Source organism: Lissotriton vulgaris, chromosome 3_1 (genome assembly GCF_964263255.1).
Source record: "Lissotriton vulgaris chromosome 3_1, aLisVul1.2, whole genome shotgun sequence".
In the NCBI taxonomy this organism is placed as follows: Eukaryota; Metazoa; Chordata; class Amphibia; order Caudata; family Salamandridae; genus Lissotriton; species Lissotriton vulgaris.
Genome location: NC_141689.1, coordinates 2029648196 through 2029669217, shown reverse-complemented (window position 1 = coordinate 2029669217; position 21022 = coordinate 2029648196).

The following is a 21022-nucleotide window of genomic DNA, read 5'->3' as shown; positions in this document are numbered from 1 at the left end:
AGTGGATGGCAGAGGCACAGCTTAAATGTAATGAGGGGAAATCAGAGATCTTACTGTTTGGTTTATTCCCTGCAAATTTCAGAGAACAGCTCTGGCCCCCTGAGTTTCCATGTCCTACCTCCACTGGGCAGCCAGCAAAAAATCATGGCGTTTCGTTCGACCAAGATCTCTCTTTTACAGACCATATCAAGAAGCTGGCCTTGGCTGTTTCGCTTTATTGAAATCTTTCAGATGCTTTTTTCCCCTCCTGCCTCTGGTAGCAAGGCAAACAGTTATTTGCGCATTGATCTTGTTGCGGCTGGATTACGCGAATGCCCTTTTTGCCAGTATTCCTGTCTACAGGCTGAAAAAGCATCAGGTGGTACCGAATACCCCAGGAAGACTATTATCAGGTCTATCAACTAGGGACAGTGTTCATCTCCAGCTGCGATTGCATCATGGGCTGCCCCTGGCTGCTGGGGTGAAATTTAAGACATTGGACATGTCACACCGTGTGCTCCATGGGCATGGCCCTCTCTATCTGCAGAAGCTTGTTTCTTTTTATGCTCCTACACTTTCTCTGCGCTCCTCGTCCCTATTTTTGGCCCAGGTCCAGCGTTTTAAGCATCAGAGGATAGGAGGTAGTTTCTTCTCAGCCAAAGCTGCAGCTGCTTGGAATGCCCTTCCTCTGGTCAAGGGCACCATCCAGGACCTAGGTGTATTCAAGAAAAAACTGAAGACGCATCTGTTTATGTGAAGCCCTCGGCCATTCCCTATGGTTCCGCGCCGAGACACTCACGAGTAGATTAATTTAACATAACATAACATAACCACACTATACATAAAAGCCACCCTATAAGATCCGCTTTATTAAAGTAACGTACCACTGAGTATAAACACCGGCATCTGCTAATATATTCTGTCTATATCCTGTCATGACTTGCCCTAGCTGTTAGTGAAAGTTTACCTTTATACCTTGAAGTATACAAGCTATCTAATTGCAATAGTGAGGAAACTAAGCCAAACTGCAAGATATAATAGTCTATAATATCAAGGGCTGCATCTTACCGCTATGCTATGAGAAGTCTGTTCCCTTGAGGATATTTTCATATGACATGTGTAAACATGTGTGATATTATTACCTAGCCTTTATTGCAATAAAGAGTATGGTTAGACTCTACCTATTAAATAGATCCTTGCCCAATAGCGTATGGAGGTTCTTCCTAAAACCACGGGGTGTCACTCGACTCAGGGGTATAGAGCTTCTTTCTATCACTTCTTCCTTGTGAGTTTCTGTGCTTATGTGACAAAACTATTCCTTCACTCTGTCGTATTGACACAGCCATTGCCGCAACTGAGCAAAAATACCCAGGCAACGCTCGGGCAACAAGATCAAGAACTGCTGAAAAATAAGCACAGGGACGTTGCTTATCGCCATGTAACTGAACTAAAACTGGCAATGCGCATCCATCTTTCTCATGCATATAGAGTGTAAAAGGCTTCGTATAATCTGGTGTCCCTAACACTGGTGCTGAACAAAGGGCTTGTCTCAACTGTTGAAAAGCAGTTTCACATTCATCTGTCCATGGAAGGGGTATTGGAGTATCTTTTGTCAAAAGTGCTAACAAAGGCTTAACAATGTACGAAAACCCCAAAATCCATTGCCTGCAAAAAGAAGTAAGACCAAGAAATTCACGCACTTCTTTCTGTGTAGAGGGTACTGGAGTATCAAAAATTTCTTGTATGCGATCTGATGTCAATGCACGCCCCTCCTTAGACAAAAGGTGACCTAAATAGGTTACCTTTGGTCTACAATATTGCAATTTCTTTCGTGATACTTTATGATGATGTGAATCACGAAAAGAAAGCAAAGTCAGAGTGCATGGTTCACCTTGTTCAGGGGTATCGGCGCCAACAAGATGTCATCGACATATTGTATGAGAGCCACACCTTCAGGCAAAACAAAGGAATCAAGTTGTCTTTTCAATGTTTGACTGTAAATACTCGGACTCTCGGTATAGCCTTGAGGAACTCTGCAAAATCTATACGATCGGTTATTCAAAGTGAAACCGAACAAATGTCGGCTATCAGGATGAATAGGGATTAAAAAGAAAGTGTGCTTCAAGTCTACAATAGAGAACGTGGTTGCTGTCGAAGGAACCAAAGTAAGAAGTGTCGTTATATCAGAAACCACGGGGTATTGTGGTACTACAATCTTGTTCACCTCTCTGGGGTCTATAATGAACCTGTAAACTCTAGTGTCAGTGTTTTTTTTCAAAATCGGAAGAATCGGGCTGTTACAGACATTAAATGGAACTTCCTCAACAACTCCAACTTGAATGAGATCATGTACAATTCGTATGAGTGCTTCTTCACTCTCCTGTGAAATTCTGTATTGAGGCAAACGTGGTAACACAGCTCCCTACTTGACGCTAATGTGTACCGGTGGGATAACCATTTGACCCACATCAGTGTCTGAGGTAGCCCACAAAGTTGTAGGGAGTGTAGCCAATGCAATATCCTCTTTAACAAGACAGGTTCTTTCAGGTACAGAGTGATTATCATTCAAAATGACACGCACTCCTTCAGGAGAACATCGTATTGTGGCTCTGAAATGCTTTAGCATATCGAGATCCACAATATTGTCTGGTGTGTTTGGAGGAAGCAAAAACAGACATGGAGCACCAAAATGATCAACATGGAGTGCAAGTGGTTGTGACAGTGGGCTATGGGAAGGTGTTCCATCGAAGTAATAATTACGCCAGACAGGGGAGCCCTTGGAACCAATTGTTTAGACAAAGCACTACGAGTAGCTCCTGTATCAACCAGAAACCGATCTGTAGAACCCAAAACATGTGCTGTAACATAGGGACCCATTTGATCTACTTGAACTTCAACTGATTCCTTACCCCATCCTAGGCAATCCTATGCATGAACAGAATCATAAAGGTCAGGCTGCTCATAATCGGACATTTGATACTGATTTTGTCTATCAAAAGTATTAAACCCATCCTGTGTTCGCACATTAGTATCAAATCGAGCACGAATATTCACATTTCCCCTGGGCCCTGAATAACCTGAACGATTTCTCATTTGTCCCCGGCCTCACGAATTCTGTTGGGCACGCAACACTGGACAATCGGCCATCCAACGGCCTCATTTCTTACAATATGCACATTGGTTAATAGATTCGAACGAGTATAGGGGGGATTAATAGATCCACGTTTGCCTCTATCATAGCCTCTAGAGGGTGGGCCATAAACTTGAGCTAACATAACCATTGTTTTCAATTCTTTAGATTTCTTTTCTTCGCTACCTTTCGCTTCTAATTCTTGATGCTCATAATATTGATACATATCACCTTTTGTTTCGCTTTGTTCGCCCTAAGTTGGCAGGGTATGCTCAGACGTGAGTCCCTTGCTCACTTGGCCACTGGATTCAAGATAGCCCGGCTGATGAGGATTATGAATCCGAAACCGATCCCAGGATGCTTGTTTCCAGTCCAGGGAAGACATGGCTTGGCAGTTCGGGCTGGACTGTTCCCATGAGGCACAGGGTCAGACTGATTTGTATATGGCCATGTCTGAACTGGGGTGGCTGAGTGAGCTAAATAATAGTGATAGACTAAACCCAGATCAGTTGACTGGGGGTGAGTGTTTGATTTGCTCAATCGCTCCGTCCATCATCCCCTTTTGTTTCACTTTGTTCGCCCTAAGTTGGCAGGGTATGCTCAGACGTGAGTCCCTTCCTCACTTGGCCCCTGGATTCAAGATAGCCTGGCTGATGAGGATTATGAATCCAAAACCGGTCCCAGGATGCTTGTTTCCGGTCCAAGGAAGACATGGCTTGGCAGTTCGGGCTGGACTGTTCCCATGAGGCACAGGGTCAGACTGATTTGCATATGGCCATGTCTAAACTGGGGTGGCTGAGTGAGCTAAAGAATGGTGATGGATTAAACCCAGATCAGTTGACTGGGGGTGAGTGTTTGATTTGCTCAAATGCTCCGTCCATCATTCCCTTTTGTTTCGCTCATAATATTGAGCCATCGTTGAAACAGATGCTGGAGAAGACGTAGTCCAAGAGCTTTCACTGGCTTTTAAACGACTAGCTTTCCCTGGTAACAAATTCGTAACATATTTGTCGACAAAAATATGTCTGACTGTATCATCCGTCAAAGACTGACCGCTAAAATCATGAAATGCTTCCTCAAAACGCGTTAAGAAATCAGAAACTGATACATCTACCTTTTGTTTACACAATGCTAAAACAGTCCAATCTATCTTTTTAGGGGGAATAACAGTTTTAAGCTTAGTTAATATAGCTGCAGGAAGATATAATATTAACTTATGTGGCTTTTGAGCGGGTTTCCTTTCCACATCCAATTGTTCTATATCCTTCCATTCTGTGCCAAATGTAGTACGATCTGATTTTACGGATGGTCCTCCACGTATCCGGTGGTAATATTAATCCGAAAAATAAATCAATATCACACAGAGTCATGGTACAAGAATTTATAGCGCCTTCAACTTCCTCATAGAAAGCAGCTGGATTTTTACGTGGATCGGTAATGCTGCTTTAAGCGCCATTACATCTGCCCTATTCCAAGGAGTATACACCCAATTATAAATAAAATAACCTTTAGCATCAGCAGAATATTTATCATCACTGTCACTCGCTCCTTTAGGGGGAACATACAAGGATGCGGCTTCCCGCATGGTCTTTATATGGACATTATCTTATCTATTCCAAAGATAGAAGACTGCGACCCTCCGGTCTGAGATTTCTGCGCAGCTTCATCTGCAGTCTTTTTCTTCTCCTTCAAGTGAACCGCATCAGTTCGTAATTTGACCAAACGTCTAATCGTATCAGCCACCTGAGAGAAAACAAAAAGACCATCACGGATGTTCTTACAATCAGCTGCTACATCATGAGGTTCTAGATCTGGAGAGAATTTCCGAAATAATTCAACAACTTCTGAGGCAAACGTCTCAGTGAAATATTTCTGCTCTTTCTCCGGCCACCCCTGTATACAAGCTAAAAGTTCAGAAGCAGGATCAGTGCTACGTAATGCTTTACAAGCAACTTGTCTGATATCAGCCGCACGTTGAGCAGGCAGCATAGAACGGGTGTCCCAAGCCTTTCGTTGATCTGCATCAGATTCCTCGTCGCCTTTGGACGGAGCGGACGGAACGGCATATGGAGGTGGAGGTCGATCTAATAACAAAAAATCATCTTGCGGTTTATTAAGGACAGGATAGAGAGGTTGTCGAACAGGGTATTGGCCAGATACCTGCAATCTGTATTCTTTCTCCTCTCTCTGTTTCAATTCTTCACTTCTTTCTTTCTCAACTCCAACGCTTTCTCATACACATTCTTCCGTTGCTCTTTTTCAATCAATGCTTGCTCACACTTCGCTCGTTCACGCACTTCTTTCTCCCACATAGGCATGCATTCATATCACGTCTAGACTTCTGCTCAAACATACATTGCTCCACATATTCAATCTTTCGTATATCGAATGACCCATGCATAGGCCAACGTAATTCAGGATACTTACGAGTGTATTTATGCCATAACGTGCTGTACATTATGGAAGAAAGACCACATTTTACATACATATCCCTATTAAACGTCCCTTCTGGGGGAGCCGGTTGCGATTCTTAGAGTCCCAATCTGGTACCATTACAAAAGCAACACATCCTTCGAAGTGCCCTAAAAAACAGGCATGCCAAAAATAATGCAAAATATGCAGTATTATACACAAAGTAGCAATTAAAGTACTTTTAGTACATTGTGGCATTCAAATTCGAAAAAAGGGGGGTCCCAAAACATGTTTTCCCAATGCAATTTTCCATAAGGACCTTTAGCCACGGCTACAGCCCAAACGAATGAACAGAATTACACCAGATTGTCCTTTTTGTTCAATGGTGTAAATCCGTTAAGTAGTTCCTGGGAAAATCATAGCGATATCTAGAGACGGAGTACTGCTCGCGTACGGAAATCCGTACAATTACGAGCACAAGCTGCAACTGTCTGTCAACATTCGAAACCAGGAAGTGTTGGCAGCCATCTTGTGCCTCGGTAGAACTGAGGCATAAGAAAGCAGTGAAACAAACGTGCAAAACATGCAAAGGGGGGAATGTAGAAACCCCCTTACCCCGTAGGCCTGCTCAGGGGGTCCCACAAGGACCCCCAAGGCCCCAAAAAAATTACTATTTTGTTTTTAAAAATCGCGCGGTAAGTTTATGTTACGTGTACCCTGCCGACCCCCCCTCCCCCCCCCAAAGTGGTGCCTTAATGGTTTTTTGGGAATCGGAAGGGTACACATACCCTACGCGTATCCTGGGTACTTATGTTGAACTAGTCCAAGATGGCGCGATGTGACTCAGTCCGCTTTCTATGATCATGTATTGACGCTGTGATCTTTTTAAGCATGAACTTTTCACTGTGTTTGTTGTGTGAACAAGTGCTCTGTGCTCTGTGGAGCGCGAAACGTGCCACGACAAGGTTTATGACTGAAATAAACCTCAAGGTTTTGGCATAAAGACCTTGACCCTCTGTGTTTTTTATGCCCTTTTAAATCAAACAAAGATGCAACACTTAACTAGCGCTCGTCTGGCAGGATATGAACTGACATTGCTAGCTCCTCACATTACATTGAAGAGATGTGCAAGCTCAAACCCTTTGTTGCCGTATCCGGCGACTCAGCCTCAGTCACAAGAAACACATGATTGTATATTCCTGACCGAGGAACAGACAAAGTGTCGCATTGATTTACAGGATACGTCTCTTCCAGATGTGGATGGTGAATTGTGGGTTGATGAGTCTTGTTTGAAACTACCAGATGGCACGACATCATCCGCATATGCAATCACCACGCTTGAGACAATGGTGGAGACAGCTCGCATACCACAGAAATCGGATCAAGCAGCTGAATTGATAGCCTTGACACGAGCATGTGAGCTTAGTACTGGTTTATGTGTGAATATTTATACAGATAGCCGCTATGCTTTTGGAGTGGCGCATGATTTTGGCCTACTCTCGAAAGAAAGAGGCTTTCTTACATCTCAAGGGATGCAAATAATGCACAGAGACTTAGTACATAACCTTCTGACTGCATTGACATACCCGGATAAAATAGCTATTGTGAAGTGTAGTGCACACAAGAAAGTGACAGATAAGATTGGACAAGGTAAAGCCTTTGCAGATGACGTGGCACGTGAGACTGCGACGCAAAGAAGCACTACTTCTATGTACGTAGTGAAGTCACAAGCTGAGCGTTGGCATCATGCTAGGCAAGAAATATTAGAGTTACAGAAATCTGCTTCTGTGAAAAAACGTGAACAATGGTCTGAAGATGGAGAGTTGGATGAAGAAGGTTGTTGGTGGAATAAGCAGATGGATAGATGGAAGCTGCATACAGCATTTGTACAACCTATGGTTCAGATGGCACATGGGCTAGCACATGTTGGAGCTTGTACGACATGTATATTCTAGTATCAGTATATTTCTTCAAAATAGGAAGGATAGGACTATTAAAAATGTTGTAAGGGACTTCTTCCACAACTCCTAGTGCAATCAAATCTTGAACAATAGGTATCAGTGCCTCCTCCCTTCTAGAAATATTTTATATTGAGGCAGTTGAGGAAATGAAGCGCACTCCTTCACTTGTATATGACCTGGGGAATAACCATTCGTCCCACATCAGTATCTGATGTAGTGAAGCCAAAGCAATATCTTCTTTAAGAAGTCAAGACCTCTCAACCATAGGATAGTTGTCATTTAAAATAACATGCACACTTTCTGGGCAACATCGTATTGTGGCATGAAAATTTTTGAGCATATCAAGACCCACAATATTATCCGGTGTGTTAGGAGAAAGCAAAAATGGACATGCAGCAGAAAACTTATCAACATCAAATGCACGTGAATGTGACAGTGGGCTAAGGGAAGGTGTCCCATTGAATCAGGCAGGGGAGCCCTAGGAACCCATTGTTTAGACAGGGCACTACGAGTAGCTCCAAAATCAACCAAAAACCGATCAGTAGAACCTAAAACATTAACCCTACGTGAACTGCGTAGGTCACTGTGCAAAATGCTGTTCGCACTGATTGCACAGTGCCAGATGCTTGTCCTCACTGTGCAATCAGAGCAAACCGCATCTTGCACAGTGCAAGCAGTCGTTTTCTGCCACACGAGTAGATTTGTACTCAAGCCGCAGCTTTCTCAACAAGGACTGGTAGTTTTTGAGCATACGCAAACACTCGCAATGAGAAACCAGGCCTCCCCGCATTGAAAATCTCGCTGGGAGATTTATTTTCCACACTCGTGATCGGCAATTTGATGTTGCTGATCACGAACGAGGAAAAAGTCTCGCCGGGATGTTATTTTGCTCGCTCGCAGTGGCCAACTTGACGTTGAGGACCGCGAGCAAGCAAAAAATGCCTGCCACGTGTTTTTGCACTGTGCTACGTGCAATTTGCGTAGCACGTAGTTGCGCAAACTATGCGAGCGTAACATAGTCTTATGCCCAGGCCTAATTAACATAGGGACCCTTCTGATCTACTTTGATTTCAACTGTTTCCTTACCCCATCCTAGGCATTTCTATGCATAATTAGAATCCTTCGAATCATCAGCAAATAGTCAGCCATCTGATACTGATTTTGTTTGTCAAAAGTACTATAAGAATTTTTAGTATGTTCTACTGCCTCAAACCTAGTACGATTATCCATACCTCCCCTATGTCCTGAGTTCCCCGGGCAGCTTCTCATTTGTCCTCTACCACGCTGATCCTGCTGACTACGCAAAAGTGGACAGTCAACACACCAATGTCCAATCTCCTTACAATAAGCACATTGATCAGAAGACAAAGTAGCTCGAGGGAAAGAGGGTGCACCAGGATGAAACATTGCACGTCCGCCTCTTCCACCACCTCTAGAAGATGGACCATAAACCTGAGCTAACATAACCTTTGTTTTTTAATCCTTAGTATTTTTATCCTCCTTGCCCTTTTCTTCCAATTCCTGACGTTCATCGTACTGAGCCATAGTCAAATAGTGCATGTTTTTAGAGTAGGTTACCACTCTTCCACCATTCTTTTTCCATTTACAGAGAGACATATTTTATGATTTGAGACTCAACTGAGTTTCTCAATTTGCTCTTTATGGCAAGTTCTGCTTTGATATTTTTTAAATTTTTCAGATGATTTAAACGTTGAAGCTTTTTGATTTTTCTCACTCCCTCTTGAAATACAACTCTTTATTGGTTCTGACTAACTCCATTTTCAACCTGTTTCTTAAAATAGGGATTCATTCCTTAATGGAATGTGCTTGAGACATATCATATAATTGACTAACCAATATTGATTTCATATTTCTGTCATTATCCACTATTAAGATAAATTCCATTTAACTTGAGATTTGAAATACAGATGACCTACTAAAAGACTTGATAAATAAATTCCTTACACCTCTACTGCTGGTAAACTGTGTCATTTGAACCTGTCTACTACTTTAACACAGCCAAAGGGCAGCCCATGGACGGCTCCTGAGCAACGATGGAAGAGCGTTGACCCAATGCAGAGCCAGAAGCTAAAAAATAAAACAATATTTGATTATTGTTTTATTTATAAGCATCTGACTTAGCCAGGGAGTGCAGGGAGGGGTAGGAAATGGGAGGGGAGTAGAAGGAGTGCTATGTGCACTCTCTAAGGGTGTTGCACCGTTACATCGCAACCTTTACAACGGACTTCTATTACAACGCAACTTTTACAACGCTGGTTCCATTACATCGCATGCCTTTACAACGCATGACATTACATAGTAGATGCTATTACAACGCATGTCATTACAACGTAAGTATAGGTAAGTATTTAATTTTTTTAATTTTATTTAATATTATTTAATTAATTTAATTATTATTAATTATAAAAATATATATATATATATATATTTAATATTATAAATTAAATATATTAATTTAAGTAATTTTAAAAATAAGTATGAGTATAGGAGTATATGTTTTGGGGTACTGAGGTATATGTTTTGGGCTGTTTGGGTATTTTTAGGTTTTAGGGTTGGGTTTGGGTTTTGGGGTACAGGGGTATTTTTAGGTATTAGGGATGTGTTTGGGTTTTGGGGTGCAGGGGTATTTTTAGGTTGTAGGGTTGGGTTTGTGTTTTGGGGTACAGGGGTATTTTTAGGTTTTAGGGCTGGGTTTGGGTTTTGGGGTACAGGGGTATTTTTAGGTTTTAGGGCTGGGTTTGAGTTTTGGGGTACAGGGGTATTTTTAGGTTTTAGGGCTGGGTTTGTGTTTTGGGGTACAGGGGTATTTTTAGGTTTTAGGGCTGTGTTTGGGTTTTGGGGTACAGGGGTATTTTTAGGTTTTAGGGTTGGGTTTGGGTTTTGGGGTACAGGGGTATTTTTAGGTTTTAGGGCTGGGTTTGTGTTCTGGGGTACAGGGGTATTTTTAGGTTTTAGGGCTGGGTTTGGGTTTTGGGGTACAGGGGTATTTTTAGGTTTTAGGGTTGGGTTTGGGTTTTGGGGTACAGGGGTATTTTTAGGTTTTAGGGTTGGGTTTGGGTTTTGGGGTACAGGGGTATTTTTAGGTTTTAGGGCTGGGTTTGGGTTTTGGGGTACAGGGGTATTTTTAGGGTTCCGTTTTTTTTTAAAAACGACTTTAAATAAATTAAATAAATTAAATTAAATAAATTAAATTAAATTAATTAAATTATATTATATACCACTTATAAATTAATTAAATTACATTAATTAAATTAAATTAAATTAATTAAATTACAATAATTCAATTTTTTTTATTTAATTAAATTAAATTAATTAAATTAATTTAATTAATTTAATTACTTTAATTTAATTACAATTTTAAAATTAATTACATTAAATTAAATTAAATTATTTACAATTTTTAAATTAATTAAATTAAATTAATAGAATTAAATTTATTAAATTAAATTAATTACTATTTTAAAATTAATTAAATTAAATTAATTAAATTAAATTAATTAAATTAACTTAATTATTTTTTTTTTTAAAAGATATACTTACCTATACTTACGTTGTAATGGCATGCGTTGTAATAGTATCTGCTATGTAATGAAATGCGTTGTAAAGGCATGCATTGTAATGGATCCTGCGTTGTAAAAATTGCGATGTAACGGTCTGCGTTGTAAAATAACGCGTTGTAACGTCATAGATCCCTCTCTAAGTGCACTTGTGTATTTGGCCGGCAATCTCAGGCTGACTAAAACACATATGTGCACTTAGGTTTCTCCAGCATGGCTGCACTGAGCAGTCAGGCTGGATAAACCCCCACAGACTCCATGATCTGAGCAGGGCGTCTTTCTAGCCTTCTCAGGCGAATCCCAGCTCTGATCTGCAACGCGGAGATTTGACAGGGTGTCTGATGCAGCCCCAGTGCCTGCTGGACATGGAAAAAGAAGCACTTGGCGGGACGCGGCCGTCAACTTAAGATAAGGTTTTTTATTTGCCCTCCTACCACCCGTCCCCCCTTCCTTGTGGGGAATGCCAGAATGAACATAGAAAGATTCTGTTATATTTAATCTATGTCTCTTTTCTCTGCATGGGATTTCCCCTGTGACTGTCACCACTAGTATGCTTGGTGTGCTTGGTGACATCATGGAATGTTGGGGGCTTGGCCTGTGACCTGATAATACACCTGGCTCAAAGACGTCTCTTTACAACATTTTTGGCTACGTTTGGACAACCTGGAAAGAATCTACAGCATTCAGAGAAAAGGAGTAAGGATTAAAGAACCTACAGCGTGCAGGAAACAGAAGGTAATACTGTGTATTTTAAGAACTTGAAGATTAATTATGAAACTACAGCAACAAAGATAAAAGAGAGTAAAGTAGTGCCCTGGTAAGCCCCACCAGTGTCCTTTGTAATCCGGACGGCCTGCAAACCCAGGGTGTTGGAGTCTATGGTATTAATATTATGGCAAAGTTGGCGGAGTTTATTGTGCACTAGGGTCAAAGAGGACACGTCTAGAGAAGTGATGGATGTGAAAGAATTGTGTCAATCTTTGTGGGAAAGAACAGTTGTGCACAACCAGTTTGGATTTGTTGGATATCTGCATGAGAATTACGCTGCAGTAAAGGAAGGGCTTACTGGATTGCTACATCGTTTTTCCTCCAAGTAAGTGAATTCAGCAAGCTGTCAGTAATTAGCGCTCGTGCAGCTTTTTTGACTGGTGTTAAAGACTGTAATCGCATGTTAAGATGGAGCGTCTGGGGGAGAGTTTAATTTGAACAAGGCACCGTTAGTAGCACTTAGCGGCTATGTGAAGAGATGCGGAGAGTCCAGCATCCAGCCTAAGTAATCTGTTCTATAGTGCCTTTGTTTCAGAAGCTGCGCACATTTAATTTACGAGAACATGCGGTGAGCAAGTGATGAGTTATACGTCGGTATTGATTGTTTACTGAAACGACTTTTATTTTAACTGCATAATGCTTAACAGTCGTCTATATTTTTAAAAGAAGTGCACAAGAAATGCATGAATCCTACCTTCCGATCTCTGCCCTTTGTGATGTCTTGGGAGGTTAGCTATGCAGCATCCTCATGTTTTAAAGCAGCGGCGTGCTGAGAGCCACCCGGTGCGACGTGGTATGAGTGCCACCATCTTAGCACTGACGTCGCAATACATTGGATTAATGCATGGAGTCGTTGTTTGGATCATCACCATGGAAACGATCCTTCGGGTGAAGTACAAGGCTTTTGGGACATGATCGTAATGTTGCAGCAGAAGTAACTGGCAGACAGTAACCCTTAAAAAAGCAGTTTTTGGTAGATGTCACGAACATTGGAGGATGTTCGTTTTCGTCTGGCTTGTGCTTAAATATCGATTGGACATTACAAGGGGTTTACTGAGAAAAGACACTTTCATATTTACTGTTCCCTGGGATAATACTGCTACTGGCATGATGAAAACAGCGATTCCTACTTCTTTGGTAACCTCGGGTGAGAGACCGCTCACCGGAGCACTAGACTTTCTCTTGCATTATTTTTGCTGGTCATTGTAATGTTTGTCTTGTTGTCTGTGTTGGTTCAGTGTTGGTCAGTAGTGAATCAGTAGTTATTTGTGTCTTATTACAGTTTATTTTGTGGTGGTGTGTGCCTTGTGCAATTTATCTTAGGGTGGTGAGCGGCGATGGTAGTGTGTTTTTGGGGTGGTGAATGCTCTGTGCAGTGTGTTTTACGTGTGGTGAGTGGCGAGTGAGTCGTGAGTGCCGTATTATTGTGTATTTGTGGGGTGGTGTTTTTGGGGTGCTGAAAGCCACGTGCAGTTTGTTTTGGTGGTAATGTTGAAATTTGAGTTCACAGGGCAATACCCTGTTACATGCTTGGTTGTGAGATGGAAGCTACATGCTTTAATTTTTGGTTCACAGGGTGATGTGTACCCTGTTACGGAGCAAAGAGTGTTCCTATTTTTGTGATTAGATGTGTGGTGACGGAGGTGTACTTTGTTTCATCTTTGACTGTGGGATCACATGTGTCTCACTATTGGTTCACGGAGTTATATGTGCCCTGTTGCGGAGCAAAGAGTGCTCCAATATTTAGGTTCACGGGGTGATATGTGCCCTGTTATGGAGCAAAGACTGTTCCTATTTTTGAGAATAGATGTGTGGTGACGGAGCAGAAAGTTCTCCAAGTGACGAGTACCCTATTACATGGGGCATTATTTGTCATAAAATTTGGTTTGTGTTTGATTGTGTTTCCGTAGGGAAGGGGATGGGACTTGTTACTAATTACCTGAGAATGTAATGTAGTGAGAATGTAATCTAAATGCTTTATCTTTAAAATATATAGTGTACTTTGATATTGATGTGCACACTGAAGTTCATTTTATTTATTCTAATTTCATTTTGTCTTATTTCCCTAAAGAAAGGAGATGTGTTATATTTAATCTATGTCTCTTTTCTCTGCATGGGATTTCCCCTGTGACTCACATGATGTCACCACTAGTATGCTTGGTGTGCTTGGTGACATCATGCAATGTTGGGGGCTTGGCCTGTGTCTCAACTGGCAGTTGGCACCAGGCAGGCTGAGTGACCCACAGACAGATATTAAACAAGCATTTGCAATGCAATAGGTCTCTCATTAGGAAAGTGTGAGCTATTGGTATTGTAAATGACAAATGTTTTTAAATATGTGTTGGCTTTGAAAATATATAAATTAATAGCATTGTTATTCACAAAGCCAATAGCTTACACTTTCCAATCCAATCCAATCCAAAAATTCTTTATTTCGGCCATTTAGGCCATAAAAGATGCATAAAAGACATACATACATTTAAAATTCAAACATATAAAGTGCAACAGTGGGCAAGTGACAACATTCATGACATTTAAAATCAGGAATATGGAGTACATAAAAAGAAAAAAAGCAACAACATTCCATATCATTGAAAATGGATTAGACTAAGTATGATAGGGGACGTTGTTAGCGGGAGCCAGATATTGCAATGTCACAGGGGTGTAGGCATACATCCTAGGGTGGTTTTGCCTTGATCATCTTGGACCTAATGCGCCACATGGCTAAAAGATATTTTGCAACCGCGAAGACAATGTGGGGGGAGGAATCAGTTTTCAGTATTCTGAAAGATGTTACACAGTTCCTTATTGCCAAATTCCTACATAAGTGCACAAGCCAATATTTCCTAGGTGACTTGTAGGAAGGGCAAAAAAACAGAACGTGAATTTCCTCTTCATCGCACGAGTTGCAGCCAGGGCATATTTTGTCCCCTCCATTAGTCCATTTGCTGGTAAAGGATTTGATAGGAAGGGTGCCAAACCGCCATTGTAAAAATAGCTTCCTTGCCATAATTGGGTAAATAAAATCCATAAAAGTTTCAAACTTATAAGAATTTTTGGATTCAGTAAAACGTTGTGTTAGGGTGCCGATGCAGGGTGCAGTCACATGAGAGACAAGATTTTGTTCCTTGTAAGCTACCACAAGTCTTTTCCGGGGGACCTTAATACATCCTGTTTCCGGGGCCTCCCACAGCTCGTTAAAACCGAGCCGGAACAGTTCTCTTTTGACAAAGGATAGCCAAGGGATCTTATCACTGTGATTTAAATTCATAACATGCACAAGATCTTGCCTGTAGTGCCTGAGCTTGTTTGTTGACCAAAGTCTGTGCCAAAATCTTAAAGGTTTGGATTCAAGGTCCTCCCTAATAGATGGTAGACCCCAATCTAGGCGTAGGGGAAACAGGGGTGTTGCAGTTGGGAGGGCCAACAGACGCCTCAAAAAGTTGTTTTCAACACGCACCAACTCATTTGCAGCTTGATGTCCCCATAGTTCACTACCATAGAGTGCAGCTGATTTCGCTTGTGTTTTGTACATCTCAACTGCAGGAGCTATGGGTTTGTAGGTTGAGGTGTTCGTAGCCCTTAAGATAGCCCCAGAGAGTTGAGAAAGCCTTATTCGCGAACTTGAGATCTGTGGACCCCAGGATAGGTTTTCGTGTAGGGTTACGCCCAGGTACTGAAATGTTTTAACCCTCTCCAATTCCGTGGAATTTAGGGAAGGGTTAGGTCTGGTTGTGGGAGAGGGGTTGAAGATCATGAATATGGTCTTCCCTGTGTTGATCTCAAGGCCATACTGCCTGCAGAAAAGACCAAATCCATCTAGGATTTGCTGAATTCCCATGGGGGATTTGGAGAGGAGGAGGGTGTCGTCAGCAAACATAATTGCCGGCACCCTCCTGCCTGCCAAAACCGGGGCGTCATTGTCCCTAACGTTGACTAGGTGTGAGATGACATTGTTCACGTAGAGACAAAAGAGGGTAGGGGCCAGGACACATCCCTGCCTAACCCCCCGGGAGACAGGAAACCTTTTTGTGAAAACTCCACCACGCCCATTTCTCTGCATGGGATTTCCCCTGTGACTCACATGATGTCACCACTAGTATGCTTGGTGTGCTTGGTGACATCATGCAATGTTGGGGGCTTGTTCTGTGTCTCAACTGGCAGTTGGCACCAGGCAGGCTGAGTGACAGGGAGGTCACGCCTGGTGGGGTTTCTCATATTTACATCTTAATGACTTGACCTGCAACCCAACCTGAATAAAGTAACCTGATAATACACCTGGCTCAAAGACTTCTATATACAACAGATTCATAATCCTATTACCAACCCACAGACAGATATTAAACAAGCATTTGCAATGCAATAGGTCTCTCATTAGGAAAGTGTGAGCTATTGGTATTGTAAATGACAAATGTTTTTAAATATGTGTTGGCTTTGAAAATATATAAATTAATAGCATTGTTATTCACAAAGCCAATAGCTTACACTTTCCTAATGCGAGTCCTACTGGCTATGGCAATGATTGTTGGTAGCAAGCAAGGACAGTGCTTTAGTAAGCCACCTTTCTAATTTAAGGGGGCAGTCTATCAGTCTGTTTGTTAATGATGGTCAGAAAATTAATAATTAGTACGATTTGTAATGGGTCTGGTCAGATGGTGTGCTATTATAATACGACCACTTTATAAGAAAGGTGGTGGAAAGTTTGTGTTGTGTAAAAAAAAAAAAAATTAAAACGAGAGACTTTACTTCATTGGGGAATTTTGAGGTAAGGAATTTGAAAGTATATGTTTATCAGGTAGGGTGATTTTTTAAGAGGCTAGAGAGAAAGGACTGTCTGGGAGCTCAGCCTTGTGGCCTTAAAGCAGCTCAGCATACTTTGTAACATTTTCAGTCGTCAGCCTGCTTGCGTCCCATTGTTTTGGATTTAGACGCCTGCATTACAAAGTGTTCTCAGAGAGGCGCTTCCCAGCTCCGCGGCCCTCTTTCCTTGTTTTATACCTTGGAATGAGGGGCCACTGGATGAGTCTGCCGCAGCTCCCAGCAGTAGGTGCACTTGCACACTGAGCTTCCTGTCCATCTTTCCAGGTCTCTCGTCACCTTACTGGCAATGTATGTGGGAGGCTCAGAAGCATCAAAACATGGGCTGTAATCTGAAACAAACCTAAGCAGAGGAGTGCCCTTCCGCCCTTTCGGCTTTGCTTTACCCAGGCCCCTAATCGTCAGCCGCAACATCGCCCCCAGGAAGTAGCCTCGCGATATTTCCTCTGCTAGTGCGCCCCAGCCCCATCAGAGCCTCACCCCCCAGGAGGCACCAGAGGCAGGGCACAGGCCTGCAGCTGTGGACTACTGCCGTGCACATCTGGATGGAGCCACCGCTATAGTGGGGCGGGTCTGACAGACTCCACCTCAAGCTCCTGTGCCGGAACAGGAGCAGTGCGGGGCCTTGGGGCAGTACTCCTGTCCCGTGCAGGGGATGACCAGTGGGCACACTCGCAGTAGGGACATCCAGTCTGTTAAGGAACAATGGGAGGGGTATTATTTAATTAATTTATTTATTTATTTTATGCAGATTTTTTATAGCGCGGACTTTACCCGAAGGTGTCAGAGCGCTTCACAATAGTAGTGAAACATGAGGAAAAATTACAAGTCAGCATGTTACAAAAGCAAACGTTACGTTACATAAGGCAATAGTGGCAAATGTGCATGTATCAAGAGCAAACAAAATACAAGAGGTAGCAAACGATACGTTACAAGAGGAAACAAGCCGCGCTGTGGGCTGAATGACAGCGGAGTGAAAACAGGTGTCTTCATTAGGCATGAGTCCAAAGACACATGGGGAGGCGCGGCTGCTGCGGTCACTCTCTCGCGGTTTATTAAAGAGCCACACGTGACGACCCAGCTGCGGGCCCTTCTCAAGCTCAGCGACGGAGTTTGAAGGCAGCAGCTGCAAATTAGAAATGTCTACTTTTTTTATTTACATGTGTCTGGGGATGCATGTAATTTATTTTCCTGCGTGTTGAGCAGAGCTGGGGCTCACGGACAGCTGAGTGAAAACAGGCACCTTGATTAGGCCTGAGTCCGAAGACTGGCGGAGAGGCACGATTGCAGGGTAGCTCTATCTTGTAGTTGTTTAAAGAGAGCCACACCCGATGAATCGACTGCGGGCTGTTAACCCACAGACCACGAAGGGCAGCCGGAGCCCATCAGGGAGAGGGTGTTGGAGTGCGACAAAGCAACTTCGTGAGCAGTAGAGTGAAACCATGACAGAAAAAGTACCATTTGGAAGACGAGACATCAAGTCCAAACCCCGTTAGAAGAAATCCAAAAACAAATCCTAGCAACCGGAACTTCGGAAGCGTGAAGCCGGTCGTGGGGCGGGACTTCCGCCTTCTGTGTGAAGCCCGCATCCACGGAGTGCCAGAGAGCAGCATTGGTGACGCGGGCGGGGCTCTCATGCCTGAGGGAGAGCCCCGCGGTGGCTGCCGAAGTCAGGAGTAGTGGCGATGCGGTGAGGGGGGCTTAGTTGTAAGGGTGTGTGTGTGTGTGCAGGGGGGGTAGGGGGCTGCGGCGGGTGTATGCGTGCGTGTCTGTGTGTGTGCGTTTCTGTATGTGTGTGTGTGTGCAGGGGGGGTGGGGGGCGGCAGCGTGTGTATGTGTGCGCGCACCTGTGTGTGTGTGTGTGTGCAGGGGGTGGGGGCTGGCTGTGTGTGTGTGTGTGTGCGCGCCGTGTTTGCATGCAAGCCAAGCGAAAGCAGAGTCTGTCTGAGCGTCTGCGCAAGCGCGTCTCAGAGGCGCGCTCCCGCGGTCAAAACTGAGACTGGAAAAGCGCGCGTCTGACTCGTGTCTTCATTCTCAGAAACGGCTGACAATAGTTACCGAGCAGACAGCAACCAATGCTTCGCATTGAATACAGGTCGAGCTCGACCTAAAAACAGAGTCATTTTTGATTAGTGATTAACAAAAAAAACACATTTTATTTTCAGGTCAACAACAGACTTTACAACAAACAGCCAGCTAGACGCCACCCATGTGTAACTTTTAATTCCCATTCTCTGCTGGACTGCGCAGCTTCTGTTTCTGGCTTCCCAGAAAAAAAAGGAATACATTCAAAGTGTATTTGCAAAAAGATGATTTAGAATAGTCAGTGTATGCTAAATAATTAATGTCGCGCATGTGAGGGGTTTGGTAAAGCAGGCTTTTTTGTTTTTGGGTAATCACCCTGACAACATGCGTCTCTTTGTCACTGGGAGTGGTACTTGAATAGCCTTTAGTTAACTGCATACTACTGAATATTCTTCAGTCGGTATTCTCTTGTGAGACATTTCAGTTTACATTGATGGCTTCGGCCACGCTGAAGCTCATGGTCTGTGTAAGTGCACCGGTTTTTACTCTTGCCAACATATTGATGTAAAATCCTATGCTCAATAAGTGGGTCAGGTATGCATGATGCATACTCGAGTTCACAAGAGACGGTGACAAGCGCATCATGTTGGAATCGTTTGTCACTTTCACTTACAGTAACTCTTTTTACTTCACTGAATCTCGCCTTTCAAAGCCAGCTTATTTTACACATTTCGATTTTAAAACGTGTTGCATAAACCATTATGCCATGACACCCAGGGATCTCACTAATTAGCTGGTAGCATAAGCTGCAGTCTTCCAAGTGGAAGAACAACATTTGATTGCTTGCTTACAGTGGGTTTCAAAGGGCAGAGAACCCTACAGAGACAGCACTTACAGAAGAGAGAGAGACAGAAGTCAATGAAAGCAACGTTTCTTGTAGTGACACGGGGCAGTTTCCTGTGCGCTGGAGCAGAAAAAAATCCTATGGAGTCTTTTGAAATATACATATCTGTACAGTTCTCAAGTCACACACTAGTCCACCCGCTAACCAGATGTAAGACAAACAAATGGATTTCAAGAAAGAAATAGGGTATTCTTTTCAAGCTCTGTTTTATTCACTTAGGGGCACATTCATCAATACCGCATTTTGCGATTTCCTAATAGGGAATTTTACCAATTTGCTATTTAGAAATCGCAAAATGCAACGCATGAAGGATTTGCAAAAAAAAAGTCAATCCTTAAAATTCCTTAATTGCGACTCGCAAATTGTGAGTCGCAATTAAGGAATTGATTCCCATTCATTCATATATAGAAATTGAATGCGCAATTTGAGAGTACTCCATTGGTACTCGCAAATTGCGTATGCAATTTCAAGGGTGCAAGGGTGCAAAAAGGACACCCTGTTGCACCCCCGAAATTGTTATGTATACCCATGTTGCGCACACATATGTGTGACATGTGACTTTGAAAAATGCACTTGTGTGCATTTTTCAAAGTTTTCGCAATTTACCATCAACTTAAAAGTTGATGGTAATTTGCTTTTCTTAATAGCAAAATCACTATTTTTTTTTTGCATTGCATTTAGGGAATCGCAAATTGAGATTCCTTAAATGAAATTGCAATTCATGAAATCGCAATAAATTGTGATTCCTTAAATTGCAAGTGCCCAACACTTTAATGCATCGCAAAAGGCGTTTTTGCAGACGCAAACAGACGATTTTTGCGAATCGTACCGTTTGCACTAGCAAAAAGCTTTGATGCATGTGCCCCTTAACCTTTTCAAATGAAAGAAAATCAACCAATGTATGGAGAAATCCTAGTCAAATAGGTGAATATTGTTTATTGCACTGGATTGAAACAAAACATTTAATAGAAGTCTTTATCCAGCTTTTTGCAAGTAAATGTATGGTTTCATTCATTCATTTACAGGCACATGCATCATTGTTGGCTTTTGCGATTTCCTAATTGCAATTTTTAAAGAATCCCAATTAAGAAATTGCAAAAAAGCCTATGCATGAAGAAATCGCTGAAAAATTTGCGATTTCTAAACATTCCTTAATTGCGACTCGCAAATTGCGAGTCGCAATTAAGGAATACCTCGCTATTCATTCTCATGTGCCTAGAGGCCCATAGGAATGAATGGGAAGGCATTCTCAATTTGCGATTCGCAATTAGCGAGCCGCAAATTGAGAATGCGATTTCAAGGGTGCAGGGGTGTCCAAAGGAGACCCTGTTGCACCCCTGAAATTAATCTGTGCACATATGTTGTGCACAACATGAAACTTTGAAAAATGCACAAAAGTACATTTTTCAAAGTTTTCGCAAATTACCATGAGGTTCAACCTCATGGT